This window comes from Rhinolophus sinicus, linkage group LG04, assembly GCF_036562045.2.
Source record: "Rhinolophus sinicus isolate RSC01 linkage group LG04, ASM3656204v1, whole genome shotgun sequence".
Taxonomy (NCBI): Eukaryota; Metazoa; Chordata; class Mammalia; order Chiroptera; family Rhinolophidae; genus Rhinolophus; species Rhinolophus sinicus.
Window position 1 is genome coordinate 154,336,273 of NC_133754.1, and position 24,977 is coordinate 154,361,249.

Below are 24,977 nucleotides of genomic sequence, written 5' to 3' on the forward strand. Positions count from 1 at the left end.
CAATGAATTAAAATGCTTCTGCTTCTTTGTCTTCAGATGAATTGCAGAAAAACTGCCTCTGACTTTAGGATCATACTGGTGGTTCTGTAAAACCACACCCATGGGTTTTCAACATTTCGGTGCAGGGTGATAGCGATAAGGTAACATACAGTGGCTCTCTCCAACAGTGTTCCCACTGTGAAGAGAGCCTAGGGAAAACAAGCTAAGCATGCTGTCAGAAAGACTTACGTCATATTTTCACATAACGGCAGCTGTTTTCTCTCTGAGGTTTTGAACTAGAATCTCCAGAGAACCTCTTCTAAAACAAAGCTGGTTGAAACATTTTCATGAAGGAAATATATATATATATATATATATATATATATATATATATATATATATGCATATAAAATGAACTCACAAAATTTATTTCATATCTTATTTCTAAAACTCATAATTAGGAAAGAAACTAAAGAAAAGGCAACATGATATTTTCAATGTTGTCAACCTTTAGAAAGTTAAGGATGCAAAGGTCTGTCGTTGTAAAATTTAGGGTCTGTGGATAGGAAGGTATTGCTTTGGTGTTTTTAAGGTCATTGTAAATAAATAACTGAAATTATAAATCCAAAATTCATGATCCTATAAACATTCACTTTCTAGCTGCTACAGACATAAAGCAAATAGATGATAACACTAATGCTATTACTATACTACTAAATACCTTTTGAATTTAGTGAACACTTAGACGAGGGAACAGCAAACTATGGCCTGCCTATAGGCTAAATCCAGCCCACTGTCTAGATTTAGGATCTTAAAAATACTATTCTTATTACTTTTTCAGTTGCTTCATAATCTGCTCATTTATTTCTCTTTTTTGGCAATTTAAAGAGCTCAACTTTCTGGCTACTTTTGATGTGTGGGAGTATATGTGCATGGAGTCTGGAGTGAGCTTTGGATCCTGACCAAGAATAGTCTGATATTTTGAAATGGTTGGGGGGGGGGGGTTAAAAGGAAGAGTAATAGTTCACGGTACATGAAAATTATATATGAAATTTACATTTCATCATCCATAAATAACGTTCAATAGGAACTTTGCCATACCCACTCACTTACATATAATCTAAGTCAGTTTTTATGCTACAGCAACAGAGTTGAATTGTTGCAACAGGGACTACATAGCTCACAAAGCTTAAGATGTTTTTCATTTGGCTCTTTACAGAAAAAGTTTACCAATCTCTCTACTAAGTAGACCAGGGGTGAAGTATACACTCACTAGCAAGTAAAAGACAAGACCCCTTGCCGCATGGAATTTACCACCACGATACAATCTCATTTAAATCTCACAATTCTAGGGGAAAGATTCAATGGTACATTACCTCCATGAAGTAATTAGGGAATGCTGTTATTATTCCAAAAGGCAACTAAAGTGCAGAAAGGTTAAGAATCTCGTCACAGTCCTCACAGATGAGTGAGGGAGGTGGGATCTGATGCTCACTCCAGACCCTGAGCACATGTACTACCCATTGGAGTGGGCTGGTTAGGAAGTTAATGTCTTTAAAGTAACAAACAAACAAGCAAACAAAAAGAACTGACTATGAAGAGAGTGAAATACAGCAGGTCCTTAAATAACATCATTTTGTTCAACATTATTTCATTATAATAATAAGATGCTATAGAAACTTAATTCTCGTTTATGAGTGTTCTGTGTATTCCATCCTTGCAGTTATTTGCTGTAAAGGCTGAGATGTATTTTTTTCTTCTCTTTTTTCCTAACCATAGCGACTCATAGAAAAGTACTTGGTGATTGCTCCTTGAATTGAAAATGTTGATTTAAAATAGATTAGCGATAGAATGGGAACAGTATCTCAAAACTTAAATACATCATAAAATCCAACAGTTAACCGCAAAGCATTTGAAGAGACAAAAATGAAAAAAGTAAAAGAGGGTAAAGGGGGTCAAATGCATGGTAATGAAAAGAACTGACTCTGGGTGGTGGTGAACACAGAATGCAATATAGAGATGATGTATTATAGAAATGTACACTTGAATCCTATATAATTTTACTAACCAATGTCACCCCAATAAATTTAATACAAATTTTTAAAAAATGAAAACAGTGACTCTTGGCTGAAACTTCTCTAAATAGCAGAAGAAAATGTTCTCACAGCTTGGGGGATAAGGATGATACAGCTGAAACAAGTACAGTATTCTTTGAGTAATTAAGTAGTATTTAACTTTAAAGACAGCTAAAAGATTTTATTTTCAGTAAATCTAAAATTACATTATAAAGACTATAAAGCTAATAATATCTTTTACATGCAAACGTTTAAAAATTTTATCAAAGTTAGCTTACAGAAAGCTGCCAAGCTTCAGTTTTCTTTTTGTAATGGTACTTTTAAAAAATTCGGTATAGCAGAATTGTTTTATATGTGGGAGTTAGGATCAAATATAAAATAACGAAATAACAAACATATAAAATAACAAATAATCCTCTTTAAAAGTCTTTAGGATACCAGTTAAATATTTTATATAAACAGTAGTCCTTCCTTATCAGTGGGGGATACTTTCCAGGACCTTAATTTGTTATATTTATTCTTACACCATTATTTAAAAGTAGATAGAAAGAAACATGGTTTCAATTAAACTGAATTTTAAAACCTATTGATATACAACTGGCTCTTGTAAATTTGCAACACTATTGAAGATTATGCGGCCCTACAGAGATGCTCCTATTACAGTATCCTAGCAACGTTTTAAGGTGTTGATTTAAAATTGAAGTTACGCCTGTCTTTTATCATGTTTCATTTTTTACATCTCTTCTGTCATTCTATCTTTTGTTATGTATGTCTTTTTCTTGCCATTTCAGTTTCCTGGTATGTTGTTTAGATAGTTTTGTAGATTTTTTTTTTTTTTTTTGTATCTTATTTTTTACCCAACTTCTACAAATGGTTAAGCAGGAAGCCCAGACAAAAGGGTATAGTGTGAAGTCCTCCTTTTTCCTAAAGGAAAGAGGACAGATGTTTTTTGAGTTAGGCTTGCACTGACCTGTTCAACCTCCACAACACAGTTTTTAAAAATTAAGTTCTAGTATAGTTTCAATGGTTCTAAATTATCTGTAGATTTAATTAGCTCTTTCCTGTTTTCATTTATTTTTGTTTTGTTTTTCTTTTGTTTTACTGTAAAATAACCAAGGTTTTACTCCTTTTTGAAATCTTCAGACTTAAATTTAATTTGTGACTTCATTCTAAACTTATTTTTGGGAAGAGTGGTGTGGGGAGTAGTATATTCATTTTTTTGGTAACTTTTAATGTTGATATAATTTTAAAATTGTAGAAATGTTCTAAGAATATTACAAAGAACACCTGTAATCATTTACCTAGATTCATCAATTGCTTACACTTTGACCCATTTGTTTTATAATTTTCTCTCTAATACACACACACACTTTTTTTCTCTGAATCATTTGAGAATGAATTGCAGGTATCATGCTTCTTTATTCCTAGGTAGTTCAGGACATTCTCTTATATAATTACAATAAAATAATCAAAATCGGAAAAATTATCATTGATGCAATAATATTATTTGATCAAAGTCCATATTCAATTTTTGACTATTGTCCTAAATATGTCCTTTGTAGTAATCATACCCCCCATCCCTACCCCCAGATCCACTATACGATCACATTTAGTTGCTATGTCTGCTTTAATCTGGAACAATTCCTCAGTCTTTCCTTGTGCTTCATGATTTTGATATCTCTGAGGAGTACAGGCCAGTTATTAATTTTTTTTTATAGAATATGCCTCATTTTGGGCTTGTCTAATGTTTTCTTGTTATTAAATTCAAGTTAGGCATTTTTAGCAAGAATACCAGATAAATGATGTTATATTCTTCTTGATGCATATTAGAGAGCACATAACATTGGTTTGTCCATCATTGTATTTCTGTAGGCCACAATTTTATTCTCCACCATCCTCCAATCTCCAGGAGAACTCTCTGCATTGGCATTCAAAGTTTCAAATATGCCCACGTAGTAACTTTTTATGCAACTGCTTCACATGGAATTCAGAATTTCTACAAACCTTTGCCCATCTGTCTACTTCACACCTGCTCATTCAGTTGCAACCCTCTGATTCCATCTCATCTAGCACATTCTTTGGTTCCATCTTTAGTACCATGGGATTGGTACTGCCGGAAGCCAAACCAAACTGCCTCTTCATTGCAAGCTTGTTTGTCGAAGGGAGTGTAGGAGGCAGAGGGCTAGGGAATGAAACAACAAGCATTTCTTCATTCAACAATAACTTGTGCAAGGACTCATAGCTAATAAGTGTCAGACTCAACACTATCTACCTTGAGGTCCAGCCTTGAGACACAGGCAAGAACAGAGCACTCCATGGTCTCTTTCGTACCCCCACCAGCTGCAAGAAGACCCAGGCTGGATAGGCCATTTTCAACTAGGAGTGGAGTTAATTCTTTCCAGTTTCAAAACATGCCCAACCTGAAAATCTGCTCCTTCTCCTTGGTCCTAAAGTTTTGTCCCCATCAGCTACACCTACCCATCCAACCTTTCAAAAGTTATTTTTTCTTAATGTCTTTGATCAATTTTGGAACCTTCTTGGTCATGATCTAGTTAAATGTTGCTTCTTCCCCTTCTCTATCTTTTCCATCTGAACCATGTATAAGAGCTTCTGATCTGACAATCTTTCCCTGGAATGGGTTTACCCAAGATCTAGACTGGGATGGAGAAATCTCTCAAACTTGCAGGGCTTGTGAAATCAGATTGTTAGATCCCACCCCTAGGTTCCGATTCAGAAGATATGGAGTGGAGTCCAAGAATTTGCATTTTTTAAAAGAATTTGCATTTCTAATAAGTTCCCAGGTGAGGCCCTGTGATACCGATCCAAGGCCCACATTCTGAGAATCACTGGAGTAAGGAGTTCAGGACCCTGTGACTCTCACACAAGCTAAATTCTTCAACCTCTCTTTATTGATAGCACAGGTGTTGTTTTGATATTTTATCTTTTGACTCAACAGTTTTATTTCTGAAATCACTCAGAATCCAGAGGTGCTCAGAAAGAGAGGTGCTATTTACTGAACCCCTCAAAATCCAACAGCTGACACATTACTTATCATGTGCTACTTGATGTCATAAGTGTTATGTGTTTTATCTCATGAAATCCTCACCCAAACTCTAACATTATGTCATTTTTCCAAAAAAAAGAAAAAAGAAGGCACCAAAACATTAAGTAATATGCCCAGGTCACTCAGTTCTGGAGATAGGATTCAAACCAAGGAAGTATAATTTCCAAGATGTGGTTTTAACCCCAGGTTAGTCTACCATGTGTGTGGAAATGTGAAGGTCTTCAGAGTTTAGATCTCTGTTAAGTATAGCCATCTATCTTCCCATGCAATGATTAGTGACCTATATTTTCCCTTATCGATGTGGCATAAACTGCTCCCCCACAGCCATCACAGTCAATCACAGAAGTAGCTACAGATAATTTTAATGCCAATCTAAACTCCTCAAGGGTATTATACTGTTGAGCAAATATCAGAAAAAATATCAGATAAGCAGTTTGTATTTTTAGATTTCTCTTATTAACAAAATGTTAAAGTTCTCATTCTAGAAACACTTATTGACCACTACTAGTTGCCACATAACTGGGAAATTTTAGGATATTTATTAAATAGCATTCTTTTCCCCCTCCAGAGATCTGAGTCAATTGAGAAATAGATAGGCAGTGTATTAGTTTGCTCAGACTTCTGTAATTATAAGACACATAAAGAAGCAGGAAAATGTGACAGTTAATACAAGCAGACTTACAGATGGACACAATGTTAGAATTAGCAGATAAGGACTTTAAAATAACAATAGTATATATATTAAATGATTGGGCAGAAACAAGATGGAGAACATGCAGGTAGGGAAATTCATCTCAAAAATGGAAACTATAGAAAAAATGCAAAAAAAAGAAATATTAGGAGTAAAAAACTGCAAGTTTTCATTAATTGGGCTTAATAGTAGACTTGACAGAGTACAGGAAAGATCAGTTAACTTCAATACACATTATCTAACCTGATATGTAATGGGAAAAATGAGTAAAAAAACTGAACAAAGCCCCTGAGGCCTGTGGGACATCAAATCATCAAATATACCTGTAACTGGAATCCAAGAAGAAAAGAGAAAGAATGGGGCAGAAGAAACACTTGAAGGGATAATGGCCAAGAATTTTCCAAACTTGATGAAGGAAAAAAATTCACAGATCCATCTTAAATGACAAGAATTTTGGCTGACTTCTCACCAGAAAGAATGGAGCAAAATGATAGCACAACAATATCTTTAAGATGCTGAAAGAAAAAAAAATATTGGTGAACCTGAAATTTTATATTCAGTGAAAATATTTTTCATAAATTAAAGTAAAACAGATATCTTTACAAACAAAAACTTAAAGAATTTATCCCCAGCCAGTACTATAAGAAATACTAGAGGAAGTTCTTTAGGTTTGAAGGGAAATTATACCAAATGGAAACTCAAATCTGCAGGAAAGAATGAGGAATATCAGAAAAGGTAAATACATATATAAACATTTTTAAACCTTTTAATTATGTATTTTAATGTACAATTTTTAATATCTAGAAAAGATTATTGCTTTTTAAAGTAAAAATAATAACAATGTATCAACATATTGTGGGGTTTATAATACATGGCAAGGAGATGACAAGGGGTGGAATTATGTTATTCTAAGAGTCTTATAGTTTTTGTGAAGTAATTTCATATTATTTGAAGGTATATATAAAATAAAGATGCATATTATAATCTCTAGAGTAACAATTATAGAAATAACTCAGAGAGTTATATCTATAAAGGAAATGGAGATGATAAAATGGAATACTTAAATGTAGTGTTAGTGCCTGACTTTAAGCTTTCGGTTGCCAAGGCATTCATTTCAAATACATTTATCTTGAATAAACATATTACCAGCTGTATGACAGTTACTAGTAAAGCAACTCGATAAGAAACTAGGCTGCCTCACCCATGAAGTTCCCTTTTTAGAAAGCCCTGCGTACCCTAGATAGCTGACCACTTGAGTGACACCGCTCCTCCCTTCCTGATTTCAGCTCTTATGCTTAAATTTACCAACAAAGAGTAAACCCTCGAAATCCTAGACACCCCTCCCTGGGACCCTAATAAAAGTAGAGCCCCAGATCCATGTTCCCTCCCTCTCCCTCTGCCTCTGTTATGTGTCCCTTGTGCATGCCATGTACTCTCTAGGATCTGTGAGTAATAAATCTTGTCCTTCAAAATTCCCTGTTGGTTTCTTGCTGCAGTACATCCTTCAGTCATAATATAACCAAAAGGGCCAGCCCAAACATAATATTGGTGATGAAGGGGGAATGTCTGTGGGGATCCCTATGAAGCAAGTGCCTCAGACATTCCTAGCTGAGAGCATCACCATCAATAGGCTGCGGCAGCACAACATTAAAAAACAAAAACAAACTTGATTAACCCAAAAGGAGATATAAAAACCAAACAGAGGGACAAAAAACACATGTGACAAATAGAAAATAAATAGCAATGGTAGACTTAAACCCAACCACATTAATAATTACATTGAATGTAAAAGCTAATTAAAAGATAAAAATGGGGACCGCCACATGGCTCAGTTGGTTAAAGAGAGAGCTCTTAACAACAAAGTTGCCGGTTCAATTCCCGCACAGGACAGTGGGCTGCGCTCCCTACAACTAAGATTGAAAATAGCGACTGGACTTGGAGCTGAGCTGCGCCCTCCACAACTAGATTGAAGGACAACGACTTGGAGCTGATGGGCCCTGGAGAAACACACTGCTCCCCAATATTCCCCAATTAAAAAAAAAAATGCTAGTTCTTGTAATATATATATCTATATCTGTCTATATATAGCTATAGATAGATAGATAGATAGATAGATAGATAGATAGATAGATAGATAGATAGATAGAGATAGAGATATAGATAGAGATATATAAATGAAAAGACTGGATTTTCAAAAATACACCAAACTATTACCAGATTACATTTTCATAAACACACGAATGCCATTTTTAGGTATTTACTAAAGAGAAATGAAAATGTATGTCCACTAACAAACACATCCATTACTGTTTGTAGCAGCCTTATTCATAATAGACCCAAACTGGAAACAACCCAAATTTCACCAACAGGAGAAAGGATAAAGAGATTGTAGTATAGTCAATACTACTCAGCAATAAGAAAATAGTAAACTACTGGTACATATACTAACGTGGATGAATCGGAACCATGCTGAGTGAAAGAAGCCAAACACAAAAAAGTACTTACTATGTGATTTCTTTTATATGAAGTTCTAGCGGAGGCAAGTGTAACCTACTGTGCATCTAGAATTTAGAACCTATGATGGAAATGTTCCGTCCATAGCTTGACATGGGTGTGGGTTGCATGTGAGGTTAGATGTGTATATGCTTTTGTCTAAATGCATCGAGCTTAAGATTTGTATATTTAACTCAAGGTGGAATATTCCTCATTTAAGAAAATTAAAGGGCAAAGTATAAATTATAACCAATAAATATAAAGATTTTAAATAAAAATAAATAAAACCAAACTGTTTATTTGATATAAAAATCTGTGCCTGGTACTTTTATCTTTTATATCAGGGAGGGGTGTGACTTTTATTTCTCTTTTTTTTTTTTACACTATCACTGCCTTTTTAAAAACTGGTATGGGTATATTGGTTATTGGTATATTCTGATTGTTATTTCTGAAATTTGGTAATTTGCATTTTCTAGAAAAACAATCCATTGAAAGAAGAGCAATATTTTTTGTTTTATATCACAAAACAGCTATTTCACACTCTTCGTGTTTCTCAGAGTAAATCTCTAATTTCATTGTGCTTTCAGAAGGGTCCGATACTGGATTCATATCACTTGTCAATAGGCTCAAGAGTTTTCCTACCATCAGATGATTTCTGGTTGGTTCTGTATTAGTTAATCACACAAGCTGACTATCTTATCAATTTGTCTCAGACAGTCCTAATTTTCACCATGGTCCTATAATAATTATTAATAGTGCCCCTTTCAGTACTATAGACCACATTTTCATTAAAAAAAAAAAACACAACATGCTGAATTGAGAATTGAGGGAGTCTACGATGACAGTGTAATTTTTAATCTCTTCAAATGTTTCCCTAAAAATAGCAGCTAGGATAGCAAAACAAAAATATCTATGACAAAACTAGGTGAAAAGATATCCAAAATATGGGTGGATGGGAACAATCTACTGACACATAAAAGAACCATGTAGTATGTGCATCTGTGTAGTAGGAAGCATATGGAAGGCAACCAGGCTTCTGATGGCTCTGAGAACAGAAAAAAACCCAAGCACCAACAAATACTCACTGGACATTGAAATGGGCTATCTGAGAAAGGTGTCAGGAACTGAGTGCGCTTCTCGAGGATTCAATTTGTGGGTGAGTACAAGGAAATTGCTATGGAATAAGGTCACCATTGCTGGAGTAGGCTTGATCCTTTAACTCTTAAAATTGACAAAATGAAACTCCTTTTAAACACAAATGTCAATAGTGAAAAGAATCAGATGAGAGTAGAATACAAGTTGAGCAAGTGAAGGTAAGTGGTGTGTGGTAACCCAAATAATGGCTCCCAAAATATTCAGGTCCTAATGCTTGGAAAGGAAGCGGTGAATGTTACCTTATACAGCAAAAAGAATTTTGAGGATGCAAAAGACTATCCTGGATTATCCAGGGTTCCCTAAATGCAATCACAAGTGTCATTATAAGAGGGAAACACAGGGAGATTTGACTATGTGAAAAGAAGGCCAAGTGAGGGAAGCAGAGTCAGAGAAGAGGCTATGCCGCTGGCTTTGAAGATGAAGGGGTCATGAGCCTCGTGATTAAAAATAATTTCCACCAGCTTCCACCTCTCAATCATGCACTTATTCAGTTCATCTTGTGAATGCCCTTTACAAGCAGGCAATCTAACTCCATTCTATGTTGCAGTTGGGGCATAAGCGTAGGCTGCAGTCAGTGGTGTTTCTGGGAGTTGCCCAGAATACATATTTTGCTTTCTTTCAATTGCAGTATTTTTGTTTCCTTTTGCCTGCTAAGTTTTGCTGTGGGATTTTCAAGATGTGCTCCCTACCACTTGGTTTGGGAAACCTTTTAAATCCCTCTCTAAAACAGTGCTTTTGTTCCCTCATCAACTACAGGTTATGGCCATCGGTGAGAGCACCCACAGCCTCAGGTGGGTGACTCTTACCCATCTTTGCTTGACTCTTTAGAATCCCACCACTGGCTGTGACTGCTCACTTCCCCTTTCCTATGCAACCACCTTCAAGGGCCAAGAGGTAGGTATCTACTATGTGCCAGGCATTATTGAAAGTAAATTCTCTATATTCTGTGCTTTCCATATATGACTTTATTTAATATTCTCTTTCATGCTATCCAGTGGGTATTATTACCATCCTCATGTTATAAGAATTTTTAAGGCATAGATTCTGCCCTCTACTGCAGTGCTAAGGTGTGGTCTAAAGACTAGTAGTGAGGCATTACCTGGGAGCTTGTTAGAAATGCAAAATCACAGGCCTCACCCCTAGACCTACTGAATCAGGATCTGAGGAGAAGAGACAGGATCTTCGTGTTACCAAGCTCCCAGGTAACTGACAGAGTTAGATTTGAAAAGCTCTGTTTCAATGGCTCTCAGTCTAGTAGACAAATGTGCAAAAATTCAAAACCAAAGTTCGCAACTTGATCTACTAAAATCCATGGTAATGGTTCCTTACCACAGTAAAAGAAGTGTTAGTTCATATTACAGTTTTGATGACTTGCTCAGTCTTCTTCTGCCCTGTGCTTCTTCATCCCTTCCTTCTTTTCACTTGTGTGCTGTTCAGAAACCCAGGTTGGACTCAACTGACATTCGTGAGACACTGAGAGAGCCCACAGATACTGATATGAAACTCTTTTTCCCACCTAATGAGTTGGAAGAGAGGGAAGATTAGTTTGCACAGACATGTGTCAGTAAAACTCCCAGGAAGCAGGGTATGCTTTATCAGCATAACCTTTCACAAAGATGGGTATCAGCCTCACCTGGATGGCTTGTGAGAAACACAGATTGATGAGCTCCACCCCCAGACTTTTCAGTTGAGTGCATCTGACGTGGGGCCTGAGAACTTGAGTTTCTAACAAGTTCCCAGGTGAGACTGAGGCTGCTTGTTTAGGGAGCACACTTTGAGAACCACTGACTACACACAGCAATAGATAATAAAGGCAGGAGCTTGGGTTGGGGAACTCAAGGGAGACTCCTAGAGGAGAAATGCTTGAATTTATGGGTATTTAGGGCAATTGCTTTTCTTCTGGGTTTGTGCATTGTTATGCAACATAATTTGTGTATGTATGTGTGTATGTGTGTGTGTGTGGGGGGGTCCTGATAGCTCTCTTCCCCACACTCCTCAATAAACCTATTTCTGGTTCCTATTTCAGAAAGTTATCGGACTTCCGCTGACTTCGGCTTACTTTGAAAAGAACTGAGCTGCTAAAAAGGTGGGTTTCATTTCCAGATGGTAGGAGTTTGAGGAAAATGAGAGTTCACAGAGAAGCTTCTATTTAAAAATTAGATTTTAGCAATTGGAGTCAAAGAAGTTCCAATATAACAAGTGGGTGATGCAAGGAAGGAAAAAAACTAATACAAAACCTTAAAGACCTAAGCAAAGTAGGAAAAATAATTATCTAGAAATGGGGTGGAACATTGCTGAAGATTCTTAAGTAGTCCTCATGTTTTTAGTAAAATAGAATATTTAAGACTATGGTAACTCAGTAATATTGAAATAAAAACTTTGAGTGAACTTCATGTAGACCAGAGGGAGAGAACTCCATTCATGTCCTGTCTATAACTTGCTTTCCCCGCCCCCTGCCCCTGCCAATGTCCCAAATGCTTGGAGAGGAAACAGAGAATTGGTTATAGAACCTCTTGAAGGCATTACTGTTAAATGATTTAGAAACATAAAGCTATGGAAATCGATAACATGGCAATCTGTGAATTTCTCATTCCTTTCTCTCAATTGGCAAGGAACTATGCTGCAGACAACTGGACAACTGTCCCAGAGTCTCCTTACACCTGTTCCTGCATGCCCTTTTGTGATTTCTGAAGAAGCAGCAGATGGGGCTTACAATCAAACACCATGATGGTTGATTATGTGTCAGGTTGGCCACAGAGTGCCCAGACATTTGGTCAAACATTATTCTGGGTGTGTCTGTGAGGGTGTTTCTGGATGATATTAGCATTTGAATCAGTAGACTCAGTAAAGCAGATTGCCCTTCTTAGTGTGGGTGGTCCTCATCCAATCAGTTGAAAGCCTGAATAGAATGAAAAGGCTTATTACCCCCATGCCCAACCCCCATGAGTAGAGGGGGAACTCCTGCCTGACTGCCTTCAAATATGAAACATCAGTTGTTGTTGTTGTTGTTGTTTTTCTGCCATCAGACTCTAACTGAAACATTGGCTCTTTGTGAGTCTTGAGCCTACTGGAACTACACCATTGCGTCTGCTGGGTCGCCAGCTTGTCAACTATAGATCTTGGGACTTGTCAGTTTCCATAATCACATGAGCTACCAATGCCTTAAAATAAACACACACACACACACACACACACATCCTATTTGTTCTGTTTCTCTGGAGAATCCTGACTGATAAAAGCACAGTTGATTCCAAACACAGCCCAGCTTTGCCATAGAAGCCTTCTCAGAGGGCACCTGGTGAGGGGACCAGTAAGAGGAAGGTACTTTGAGCCCAGTGATTCCTGAGGATGGACTGGGCTTGGAACAAAACCTGAGTCTTGTCTTCAGCATATTAGTGCTCATTCAACTGAATCCTTACTTTAGGCTTGGCTGACACTAGATCAGCTAAACTTTAACAGTAGAGATCAATGGTTTGGTCCCCCCAATTTATGTTTTTGCCAGTTTTCTCTAGAGCAGTGGTTCTCAAGTTTGGCTACACATTAGAATCACCTGGAGGGTTTCTAGAAATTGCATTGCCCTAACCATATTGCAGACCAAATAAAACAGAATTTCTGAAGGGGAGGCTTGGACATCAATATTTAAAGCCCATGGGTGATTCCCATGTGCAGTCAAGGTTGAACCTCTGAGTCCAGAACATCCCAAATTTGCTCGAAACTAAATATTATCTAAATTACAGTTAGGAGTCCCGATATTTATTTGGTTGTACTGTATAAATCTACATGACAAACTGGGTTCAGAAGAGCAAGAAATGTCTACTAACTGATCCTTCTTCATGACTGCAGGCCATGCCATTTTGTATATTAAAATTGATAAACATCTTGATGATACCTCATTTAATTCTTAATCCAAACCTAAACCATACCTAAAATATGGGTAGTATTATGACCACTTCCGAGACAGTAAAACTGAAGCTTGGAGATGTTGTGACTTGCAAAGTTCATATAGCCAGTAAATGGTGAAGCCAGAATTAGATCTCAGGTAGTAGATTTATAGTCATCTCTACTCTTGACCTACTTATCAATACAGTAAAATAGTATGTTTCTCTGTGACCTGAAAAAGCACTGTTTTTACTTTGCACTAAACTCCGGATGCCTCCTGAGAGGCATGTAATAGATAATGTAAAATATGACAATTCTCAGAAATAATGGGTTATTGGCAAGTTAGTAACCTAAACCTCAACTTAAATAAAATTTCTTAAGAAAATAGACATGTGCAAAATACTCATTGAAATACTACATTCATAAAACAATTATTCAATTGCTGCTGTTTTTTTTCAGACTTTTTCTTCCTTGAGAATTTGTCATGTCAATGTCACATCTTATTTAAACAGAAATTGCCTTCCCTATCTTGATAACCTATATTTTCATTATGCTTGGTTCTTATCAGTAAATAAGAAATCCTTATTCTTGGTTCTTAATCACAAGCAAATATGAAATCCCTCTTCACATAAGTGCTTGCCATCTTTTTGTAACATTGTATCTTTCTGTCTTTTCCCTCTTATTCTGTAGCCTTTCTTGGATGTGGGGCAGGGAGGAGTATCACACTTATTCTTGTGACTTTAGAAGTAAAGAAAAAATGATTTCATTTCATATTAAACCTAAAAAAAAAGATGGTTTCACAGATGATGAACTTGAGGTTTAGCCAGGAAAAGTAACTTTACTACTTAGCTATTTAGCTAGTAAGTGGCAGAGCAAGAACTTAAGCCCAGCTTCATGTAATTCTGATGACCATGCATCTCTACATCTTATCCTTTGCAGACGACCCCCAAAAACTACATTTCCCTGATTTTCCCCTGGGGATCCTAGTACATTAAAGACTTGCCGCTAGCCCAGCCTGAGAGCTTCAATCCACACAGATTAATAAACTGATGGTCTGTCCTAGAATGTAACCCTTCGATTTAATTTCTTCATTCATAGTTTTTTGTTTTCTCTTGCCAGGTATGGTACTAATCTTGGATAAGGTACCATATACTGGACCATGTTAGCTTGGTTCCCAGTGGATGGTAGCTCTTAGTCTAAGACCAAGGCTGGTATATACAGCATTGCTTCTAGGTGCTACTTGGAGGGTTTGGTGGGACCCCTCTGGAATTAGTTGTTGTGAATACCACAGTAGGTAGCTAAGTTATAATGACCAGTGTTGCAAGTTTGACCAGAATTAGGTACTGTTTTTACATGCTCAATGGTATTATAAGAACCCTGGTGTACCTGACTGGCAGAGGAACCAGGTAATCAGATGAAGCTCTCCCACCACTGTCCAACATCAGACGTGTCTGTCTCTGGGTCATGGTACAGTTCTTCCTACATTGGCAGCTAGCCATGTGGATAGGTTCTGGCCTGCATGGGGAGAAATGGGGAGGGAGCAGAGGCACTGGGTAAGTACAAATCTACTTCTCTGTTTTCTGACTATCTAAAAACTACGAACTCTGATTTCCCCTACAGTTATGTGCAGGAACAACACCCCCTCCCCTCCAAATTTATTTGACCTACGAAATTCTCTGGGGTATTAGTCCATTTCATCCACAAGGAACCAATCCAGTGGCCTCAGATAACTACTGTCCCAAGAACAACCCAGTGTAAGACACCATGGATGATTATAATCTTTGGAGAAGCCCAATAGAGTTCTGTGCTCTGGAGACTGAGGTGGGGGATAAATGTTCATCTTCACAAGTTGCCCATTCTTTGCCACCTAACCAGTTGAAAAGCAACATATGCCGAGTTAGCTAGAATTTTTGAAATACTATGGCCTGTAGCAATGTCTCTGGGCCTTGTGGGTGGCCACAAATCTCTCCAGTGGTCCCAGGCTGGCCACAAAATAACGTGCCTTCATAAATAACGGGAGCATTCAGGGAGCATGACTTCTGGTTCAGGGAGTGTGACTGTTCCAGGAATTTGAGTTCAGACCAAGAATATTTTTTGCCTCTCTGAGCTGGAATCTCAAGTCCTCTGAGAGTTTACTTTAAAAAAAAAAAGTTACCTTAATGTGTAATTTATACACCATAAATTTTACTCATTTTAAGGATATACTTCAATAAGTTTTTAGTAACTTAGAGTTATGAAACTATCAGCCTAATCTGATTATAGAATATTTTCACCATGCTAAAAGTGTCCCTCATGACCATTTGCAGCCACTCTGCATTCCTATCCCCAATTACCCCAAATTCTTTTTTAAAAACAGTTTTATTGAGCTATAACTCATATATCACACAATTCACCCATTTAAAGTGTACAATTCAATGCCTTTTAGTGTATTCAGAGTAACCATCACCACAGTCAATTCTAGAACATTTCATTACCTCAAAAAGAAACCTTATACCTCTTAGAGATCACCTACCCTCCCCCTGCCCAAGCCTTTATCTCCCCTAGTCTTGTGCAACCACTAATCTACTTTCTGTCTTTCTAGATCTGCCTTTTCTGGATAGTTCATGTACATGGAATCACATAATATGCAGTGCTAACAGTACACTAAGTACATCAGAGACCAAAAAAGTCCTGTATGATCTGGACTGGCCTGGGAATTGAAACATCATTCATCATGTTATTTCTATGGGAAAGTGTGTTGCATGGAGCATTGGGCAGCAGCATTAACACACGTCTCCTTTCTGTGTAAAGCCATTACAGACTTAGTGATGTCTGGTCAGGAATCTGAAGTTAAAAGAGGGTGTGGAGATATAAGGAGCATTGTTTACAAACCCCAGTGGAGACTAGTTATTCCTAAGGATGGGATATGTGAACTTGATTTGGGATCATATCCAAATACCAATCTCAAGAAACAGTGAACATTTGAATATTATGAACTCTCAAAATGATGGTCATGAAGATTATGCAGTTAACATGGGCACATGTTTATAAATGGAAAAATGTAGGATCCAATATGTTAAATAGTATCAACATATACATCCAACAAAGAAAAGCAATAGCAAAAAAATTCTGACTGAGGAGAGAAAAAAATAACTGGAAACAAAGAGACCAAAATGCTAACAATAATTGTGTTTGGGCAGAATTACTTTTTCTGCTTTTCTTTCTTGTGAATTACCTCCAATTTGCTTAGATTTATTTTTATAATTAAACACCAGAATAATTTATATTCCTAAATTGTAATTCCCGTGAGAGCAGGGATCTTGTTTTGTTTGTCTTGTATACTGAGATACTGCCATAAAGGATTACCTGGTACCAAAAAAAAAGGTCTTAATAAATATTTGTTGAGTTATATTAAGTAATCATTTAAAAGTTTCAGAACTGAAAAATAAGTAGAGTTTGGAAAGCAGTGATGGACTAGACAATAAAAGAAGTAATATTTCTTCTTTATATTTTTCTCATATGGAGTAGAGGGCAGGACCATGTGAAGATTAAGGAATCATAATTTTTAGAGGTCTATGTTGTAGAGAAAGATTCCACAACATGAATGCAGTCTGCCATTTGCTGGAAAAAAAATAAAGGGTTGCAGAAATGAAAGTTCTATACAAAAATCCTAAGAAATAGGCATTTCATATTCTGCCCATATCTACTTTCTACTTTAATTTCCAGAAAGGGTGAGCAAACAATGAAAGAGCAGTGCTGCAAATACTTTGCAGGCATCTCAGTTGACTGTTTCTTTGTGATTTATGTGTGTGTAGAAGGATGTCTCATAGCTTAGATTCTTATAAAGCCTAGAAGTTATGCTTCTTCAAATTCTTTAGTATAACTCCAAATATTTCAATACTCATGTGCTGACATTATAACATTAACACTCAGTTTTACATATTGGGATATCTGTAGCAAACCTAGATCTTGAATGTCCCTAAGGAGAAGGTTAGAGCAATAATGGAAAAGTTACTAATCATAGTTTGTAACAGATGGTGTTATTTTTTTTCTCCACACACTTATCAGTATATTTACCTGGATTATTTTCAAATTATTTTAGTAATTATTTTGTAAGAAAGATTGTTAGAATAGGTTTCATTTTGGATTCCTCTTTAGCTATTGCATTCCAGTTTTGAATGATTCCTATTCTGAGTATTAATTTCATGTTATATATTCCCACTTAATAATACCAATGAATGTCAATCTTGTTTGTTTGTACTCAAGCATATTTTAAGAATAACTGGCACAGAATGGTGGAAACACACCATTCTATAAATAACTAGACTCTTCATGTTTTTCTACATTTGCTTGAGTTGCCCAAGCTCTTTTTTTTTTTTAAACTTTCACAGAGTTCTCCAAGGACTTCAGATGCGCAGACTTAAGTAGCATTTGAAATTTTTTTCTAAAAAGTAAACATGATCAATTATAGCTTTTAAAAAGTCATGTCTAAAGGATAAAGAGAGACATTTATAAGAATATATCTCATGCAAGCATCTATATTTTCAGTTCAATATAGTTTAGAATAGAAGTGGTTTTACATTTTATCTCAGGGTTGACACTCATACGACTTAATATAAATCTTCAAGCATCTAAAAGGCTGCTTCTTAGGCAACTGAAATGACTTTTTCACATCTATACTGGATACTTGTAAAGTACAGAAGTTGAAGCATAAATGCCTTTATAGTTTTATAAACTCAAGTCACTGAAATGGATTTTTGAAGAGATGGGAATATAAAATAAAGATCCTTTTCCTCACAGATGTTTAAAAAAATAGGATAAGCAGCTGTGAATCTGAGTGAGACAAAAGTAAAGTACTGGAACTTCATTTTCAGTACTGGATAAATGGCCTTCTAGACAATGTAGTCAAGTGGTACTGAATAATTGATGCATCAAAAAATTGAGAAAAAGAACTACATTAGTAATTTTACAATTAACTAAATTCTCTGATTCTCACAACCTTGTAACTGGTGTAAAGTCATTGTTTTATGAATGAGGACACTGGGATTTAACACGTTCAGGGACTTGCTCAAGATCCCTTAGATAGATTTTCTGTTAAACATGGAGGACTGAACAAAGGTATTATTAAACTCCACAAAATGAATGTGAAAGGCACATACTCACAAGGACAAAAGGAATGGATGAAAGAAAAAACAGTATCATTGAAGATATGAAGCAGATGGATGGGGACACTGACTTGGCAGACCCAAGAAAATTGGATCAAAGGCCAGTGGTGGGGAAAGCCAAAGAACTGCCCATTTTTGTACCACAGAAACACCCAGAAGATCCAGGAATTGATGGAACCAGCGACCTCTGGAGGTGGAGGTTAGGATGAGGCTGAAAACAGGAGAGTGTGTTTAAGAACCAAGACCTGACATCTTCTCAGTTCCATATGGCTGTGGCTGCCTCTCTTCAAACCCTGTAGAAGATTGGAAAGAGTAAAAAGAGAGACTCTCTGGCAAGGAGAGGCTAGCATGGGGTAGGGAAGGGATACTGGAACAGATGAGGGAGGGGAATACCTAATGAAAAATGGAGCTTAAGTGAAAATGTTATAGTGGATGTTGAGATTTTCCCTTTACCACCCCCTTTACTCCAAATGGCTGTTCAGCTAGCAGATTTTTGGAGAAAAGCTGCTAAGTTGCACAGCTCTGGGGGAAGCTTTCACACACACACGTTGTGTGAATGACACACCTGGAGTTGTGCAGTGCCCAGTTGGATGATACATGAAGGCCCTGTATCAAAATCACCTTCTCTGAGAAATTGGACCAGCCCCCAGATACAAGACCCAAAGACAATGATGTTAGAGATTCACCAACTGAATGGTCCAGGTAGACCTCCTATTAGCGAAGGCAACATTTGCGAAGCCCTTACGGGGAACACAGAGCCTCAGATCTACTCTTTGATACCCCATGCTTCAGTGTGAACTTCTAGCCAAGAATCACTGTACCAAAGAAGTCTCTAATGTGAAAAACAGAGTTTGAAATAACTAGAAAAAATACCTAGAGGAAATAAAGTATGCAGGGAGAAGAGAAAATTATCATTAATGTTATCAGAAATATGAGAAGATATGTGGAAAACAAACAGTATTCTCTTGTGGTAAGAAATATTCATAGAACAAAAAGATCTCTTGGAAATTAAAAAATATAGTAGCTAAAATGAAAACTTGATAGACAGTTTAGGAGATAAAGCTGAAAAAACTCTTCCAGGAAAACAAAGTAAAAACAAATTTTAATTTTTTCAAATAATCTTTTGAAAATACACAAGACATTTTTTTAAAAATTAAGGGACCAGTTCAAGAAATCTGACATCTGAATAGTTTATTTTTAGAAGTTGAAGACAAAGGAAAAAAGGTAGGATACAATAAAATACAATTTAAGGAAATTCCACAGAACTGAATGATGTGTATTTTCACATTTAAAATGTCCACTTAATATCCAGAAAAATGATGAAAATTAAGAAAATAGATTCAGATTTTAGTATGTCATCAGGAAATTTCAGTGCTTTAAGATCCTGTCTGATTATTAGCCAATAAAGTTAAAAATACATAAAGATAAAAATTCCTAAATTGGTGACCCCTCTAAATTTTAAACACTCTGAAAAAACCTTAGATCAAGGAGGAATTTAAAAGAGATGAAATCAATAAATCAATGGAAATGGGAATATGTTATAAACAAAACCTATAGGAGGAAACTTTATCATCTCATATGTCCTCATTAAATACAAACAATGAAAATTAAAGGAACCAACTACTCATCTTACGAAATTAGGAAAGGACTACCAAAAGAGTCTCAGAAGACAGTGATAAGGATAAAATAAAAAATTAATTAATTAGAAAATATACAAAAAGAACAAAAAATAAAAAGTTGGTTTTCAGGGAAAAATACAAATGCAAAAAATTGTATGAGTTCGATGAACATTTTACAAGCCTGATAAGGGGAAGAAATTGAGATTATAAATCACACAGGAGAAATAACTACAAACATGACATTTAAAAAAAATCCTGAGCGGAAAAACACTTGTGTGCCTCAGTGTTCTACAGTAATTTTTATTAGTATGAAATATATTCACAATGCATTTTGAAGTTAAAATAGAATATAACAGCATATGTACCTACAGTGAAGACCCACTTTTAATAAACAAAACAAACTAAAAGCTTTTAGGTATGAGTATATTCATGGAAAAATGCAAAAGAATTATGGGTGATTTTTATATTTCGGCTTACATGCATGGATAATTTTTTATATTGGTTTTATAACAAATATACCCAAAGGTTATTGTAGTAAAAGTTTAATAGATATTAAAAAAGAATTTAGGTCACTGAACAGTAGCTGTTTAGTGTAACATTTAAGGGAAGACAATTTTAAATTTCCCAATTGACTTTGCAGTTTTCATACCAACATGTTTTATTTTGTAGCAACATACTTGTTTCAATGTTTCAAGTTACTCATATTGCTGGGACTATGGTAATACAGCAGAGTAGAAATCATTTTTTCCTTCAGGGAGCTAAAGCCCCTCATTCTCACTGGCTCATTTCTTTCTTAAAGAAAACTTTTATTATGAAAAAATTAAACGTATACAAAAGTAGAGAAAATAGTATAATGAACTCATATCTATCACCATCTTCCACAATTATCCACAAATCTTTATTAGTATGAATGGAATACATTTACGTCTAACTCCCCACTGGATGATTTTGAAGCATATACCAGGCATCATATCTTTTCACTTATAAGTATTTTAGTATGGATCTCTTTTAAAAAATAAAGATTGTTAAAAGATTACTACAATACCATTATACTACCAAAGACATTAATTTCTTAATATCAAATATTTAAATTTGATATTATAGTTTATAATATAGATATTGTATGTTCAAATTTGCTCAATAGTTTTAAGTCATTGACAGTGTATTTCAATTAGGATCTAAAATTTATCTTATTTATAAGTTGTTTTTCAGTATTTCTTTATTCTTTCACTTTCTTTTTCCAATTCATTATTTTCATATTTTATCTGCAATTGGTTGATAATGTCTGCTATGCTCACTTCCCTTTTGATAGAAGTTTAAGAGTTTCAATATCTATGTATTAGACAACTCATTAATGGAATGTAAGAAATCTATATATGTAATCTTTTTTTATTAAAAATAAAACTCACTTGATAAGTACCAGCAAACTGCTTGAAAATCATTCATTAAAAGGAATTTTGAATAGATTTTTTACAAAGAAAACAATGTTATAAGTTATGTTATGTGTATATGTGGTTATTAAAGGGATAATTGGGAGTTAACATCTCTCAAATTCAGTGAACTACTCTCCTGGTTTTTCTGCTGTTTCACTCTTTATTCTCAGAGTCCTTCACTAAGTCCACTGGATCTTCTTTCTCTACCTGATCTCTAAATGTTGGGGTTCCTCAGGAATCAATTTTGAGTCCACTTCCCTCAATAATGCCCATGGTTCCAAATGACATCTTTGTTGATAAATTTGACTAATAAATACTTTCGCATAGCAAATGGGAAAAAAAAAAAAAAACCCAAACTAAAAAGACAAATGATACACTCGCTTAAAATAGTGCAACTTAAATCACAAAGAGTTAATATACAGAGAGCTTCTTAGAAGTAAAACAGAAAACAAGCAATAATCCCATAGAAAAATGGGCTAGAAATAAGAGCAGACAAATCATCCTTAAAAGATGCAAATTATCCTTAAAAAAAGATTTTCTATCTCACTCATTAAAAGAGAATGCAAATTAAAACTACACTACGATACCACTTTTATCACCTACCAGTTTGGCAAAAATCCAAAACTTCAACCACATCCTGTATTGATGAGGCTATGGGAAAGTGCACACTCTCAGATGTTGCTGGCAGAAATATGAAAAAGGAACAAAGTTATACAGGGGAAGTTGGCAATAGCAAAATTACATATACATATATACTTTGATCCCAAATTCTTTTTAAAGGAATTTAGCCAAAAGATCACAGGCAAAACTATGAAAAGTCACGTACACACATCTATTCATGATAGCAATATTTATAATGGTAAAACCCTGAAAACCACCTAAATGTCCATCAACAAAGGACTTGTTAAATTATTGTACATTCACTCAGTGAAGGAGGGTGACTATCTTTTTAAACAGTCAATCCAGAACACAGCCATACAAAGGGGAAAAAAAGATATGTAATAAATGTACACATATGTGTTATTATTTTAACATAAAATTATGAAAATAGATGTTTATTTGAAATTATATATTCTATATTTAATTTTCTGTTATTTAAATGCAGTTATTTAAACAAAACAATTGAACTAGTTAACAATGGCAATAACTATGATAGTAGAGACAACAAATAAAAAATATGTGCAAGAAAAATCTATATAATGTTGATACATTATAAACAGTACACAGAGGATAATTATACATAATTCCCTAATACAGAAATTTGACATTTTTATAACTTTATTGGATTATTGTGTATTCCTAACATATATAAATGTAAATTTTTAAAAAAGAGAGTGTAAATACAATAGAACTAACTAAACTGGTATTACCTATACTTAGTAAAAAATAACCTCATGGTTCTTTCTGTCATATGATACAGTAGGATATTTTTATTCTTTCTATTTCCTTTTCTGAAAGTATTTTTGAACTGTCCACAGCTGTTAGGACATTCTTAATTTCTTTTATGTAGTGGTAAAACTGAATACAGTCAAATGTAAAATTCACTTTGGCAGCTTTGCTTTTATCAAATTCATGTTATACTGGTTCCTGGTGTGAGTACAATATGACTATATCAAGCTAAATTTCCTCTCATCACTAGTGTTTAAGCATGGAATATTTAAAATTTTATGAGACAAGATTTAGACTTGTAGGAATTAATTTCCAGTTTTCCAAAAGTGCCATCAACTATGTATCTATATAGGCTTGTTTAGGTAGGCCAAATATTTGTCAATTAGTTCCTTTGCATTCACTGATTTGCCATGGAGTCTAACTAATGTCTAAAACGCCCATAATTTTTCAACACTATGAAGCGTATGGGATGTCATCATTTCTCTTTCTCAGGAAAAATGGTTTTTACGCAGAGGGGTAATTGGACCTTGTGAAAATAAATTTCAATTTCAAATAAATTACAGTTTTAGTAAAGAAATTAAGAAAATCTTGTTTCACTTGCCTTGTTCTGGTGATTTTTTTTCTTTCCTCCCCCTCCTCTTCCTTCTTCTTTTGCTGTCTTGGTGTTTGTCACAATGCACATAATACTGAATAACTTAGATGCAGTCAGTTCATCCTTTTCTAGATTCCTTTTGGCCTCTGTAAAGATTATTAAATGATTTTGGAAAAACAATATAAATTTCTGTTTTACTGCAATTCTTTTCTACATTGTCATCATCAGTGTATTTAGTGAGTACCTACTATGGATATGCCAACCACGGCCATAATGCTGGGGATACAGGTTTAATCAAAATAGGCAAAGCTCCTGCCCTTAGGAAACATATTATTCTGTGAGAGACATAAAGATGTATTTTTTAAATTTTTTTAAATCAACTTGTTGAGGTTTGACTTGCAAACACTAAAATGCACACTTATATTTCACTGAATTTTTACAAATGTATTCACCCATATAACCACCACCATAATCAAGATACAGAACATTTCCATCACTTCAAATCACCTAGCCCTATTCCAGTTAATTCTTCCTTGACAACCTCCCAACATCCACCCTCACCCCCACCCAGCAGTCACTGCTATTTTCTATCACTGTAGTTTAGATTTGTCTTGCTTAGTTTCACATAAATGAAATCATACTCTTTTGCTCATACTGATTTCCTTTGCGCAGCACAATTTTTTTTGAGATTCATGTTTTTGCACATTAAGTAGTTCTTCCCTGTTTGTTGGTAATTACTATTGATTACATTGTATAGATTACTCCTAGTTCTTTATCCATTTACCAGTTGAATATTTGGGTTGTTTCCCGTTTTTGATAATTAAAAATAAAACCATGAAAATTAATGTACAAACACATATTTTCATTTCTAGGTAAATACCTAGGAGTGGAATTGCTGGATCATATGAGGGTATGACTAACTGTACAGTAAAAGACAAACTGTTTACCAAAGTGGTTATAGTAACTATTTTGCATTCCCATCAGCAACACGAGAGATCGTTACTCCACATCTTGGTCAGAATTTGGTATCCTCTTTTCAATTTTAATGGGCATGTAGTGGTAAAGATGTATTTCCTACCGTGCCATTCTACTTAGTAACCCCACTTTCAAACTGATCATTTTATTAATATATTTTTTTAAAATCTAAAACATTTAAGAGTTTGAAAGAAAATGGCTGGCTTGACCCTGTAGATATTTTGTTTCTATTTTAACCACGAAACCCCCGGGTACTTCCAATAAATATAAACCTGGTGACAGTTATGCAACTGCAGCTCTAGAGCTCTAAAGGCCGGGCTCATTCATGATTGCAATTGTTAAGGTCTGCGCTTAGACCCATTGTTTCCTTGAGCCTTAACGTCACCTGTCTAAGAATTTCCCAGGGAGCCGCGCGGGGCGGAGCGGAGCGGAGCGGGCTCTGCGACCCCAGGCTCCCCCTCTTACTGGGACCCCCCCCGAGTACCCAGG

At 35.4% G+C, this 24,977-nt stretch overlaps 2 long non-coding RNA genes across 4 annotated transcripts; one reads left to right on the plus strand and one right to left on the minus strand.

The window, feature by feature from the left end:
* Positions 1 to 373: 373 nt before the first annotated feature.
* On the minus strand, positions 374 to 24,977 carry LOC109457306 (uncharacterized). Of its 3 annotated transcripts, none has more exons than XR_002138991.2 (5): positions 24,461 to 24,977; positions 23,523 to 23,659; positions 22,136 to 22,213; positions 14,723 to 14,851; positions 374 to 4,236 (listed from the first exon to the last, which is right to left on the minus strand). It is a non-coding gene; the product is annotated as an uncharacterized LOC109457306 (long non-coding RNA). The 3 variants fall into 3 exon arrangements; XR_012495821.1 differs by lacking the exon at positions 24,461 to 24,977 and adding an exon at positions 23,762 to 23,971; XR_012495820.1 differs by lacking the exon at positions 374 to 4,236 and adding an exon at positions 10,365 to 10,973.
* LOC141571139 (uncharacterized) lies at positions 9,265 to 13,725 on the plus strand. The gene is made up of 3 exons (XR_012495822.1): positions 9,265 to 10,351; positions 11,484 to 11,543; positions 12,070 to 13,725. It is a non-coding gene; the product is annotated as an uncharacterized LOC141571139 (long non-coding RNA).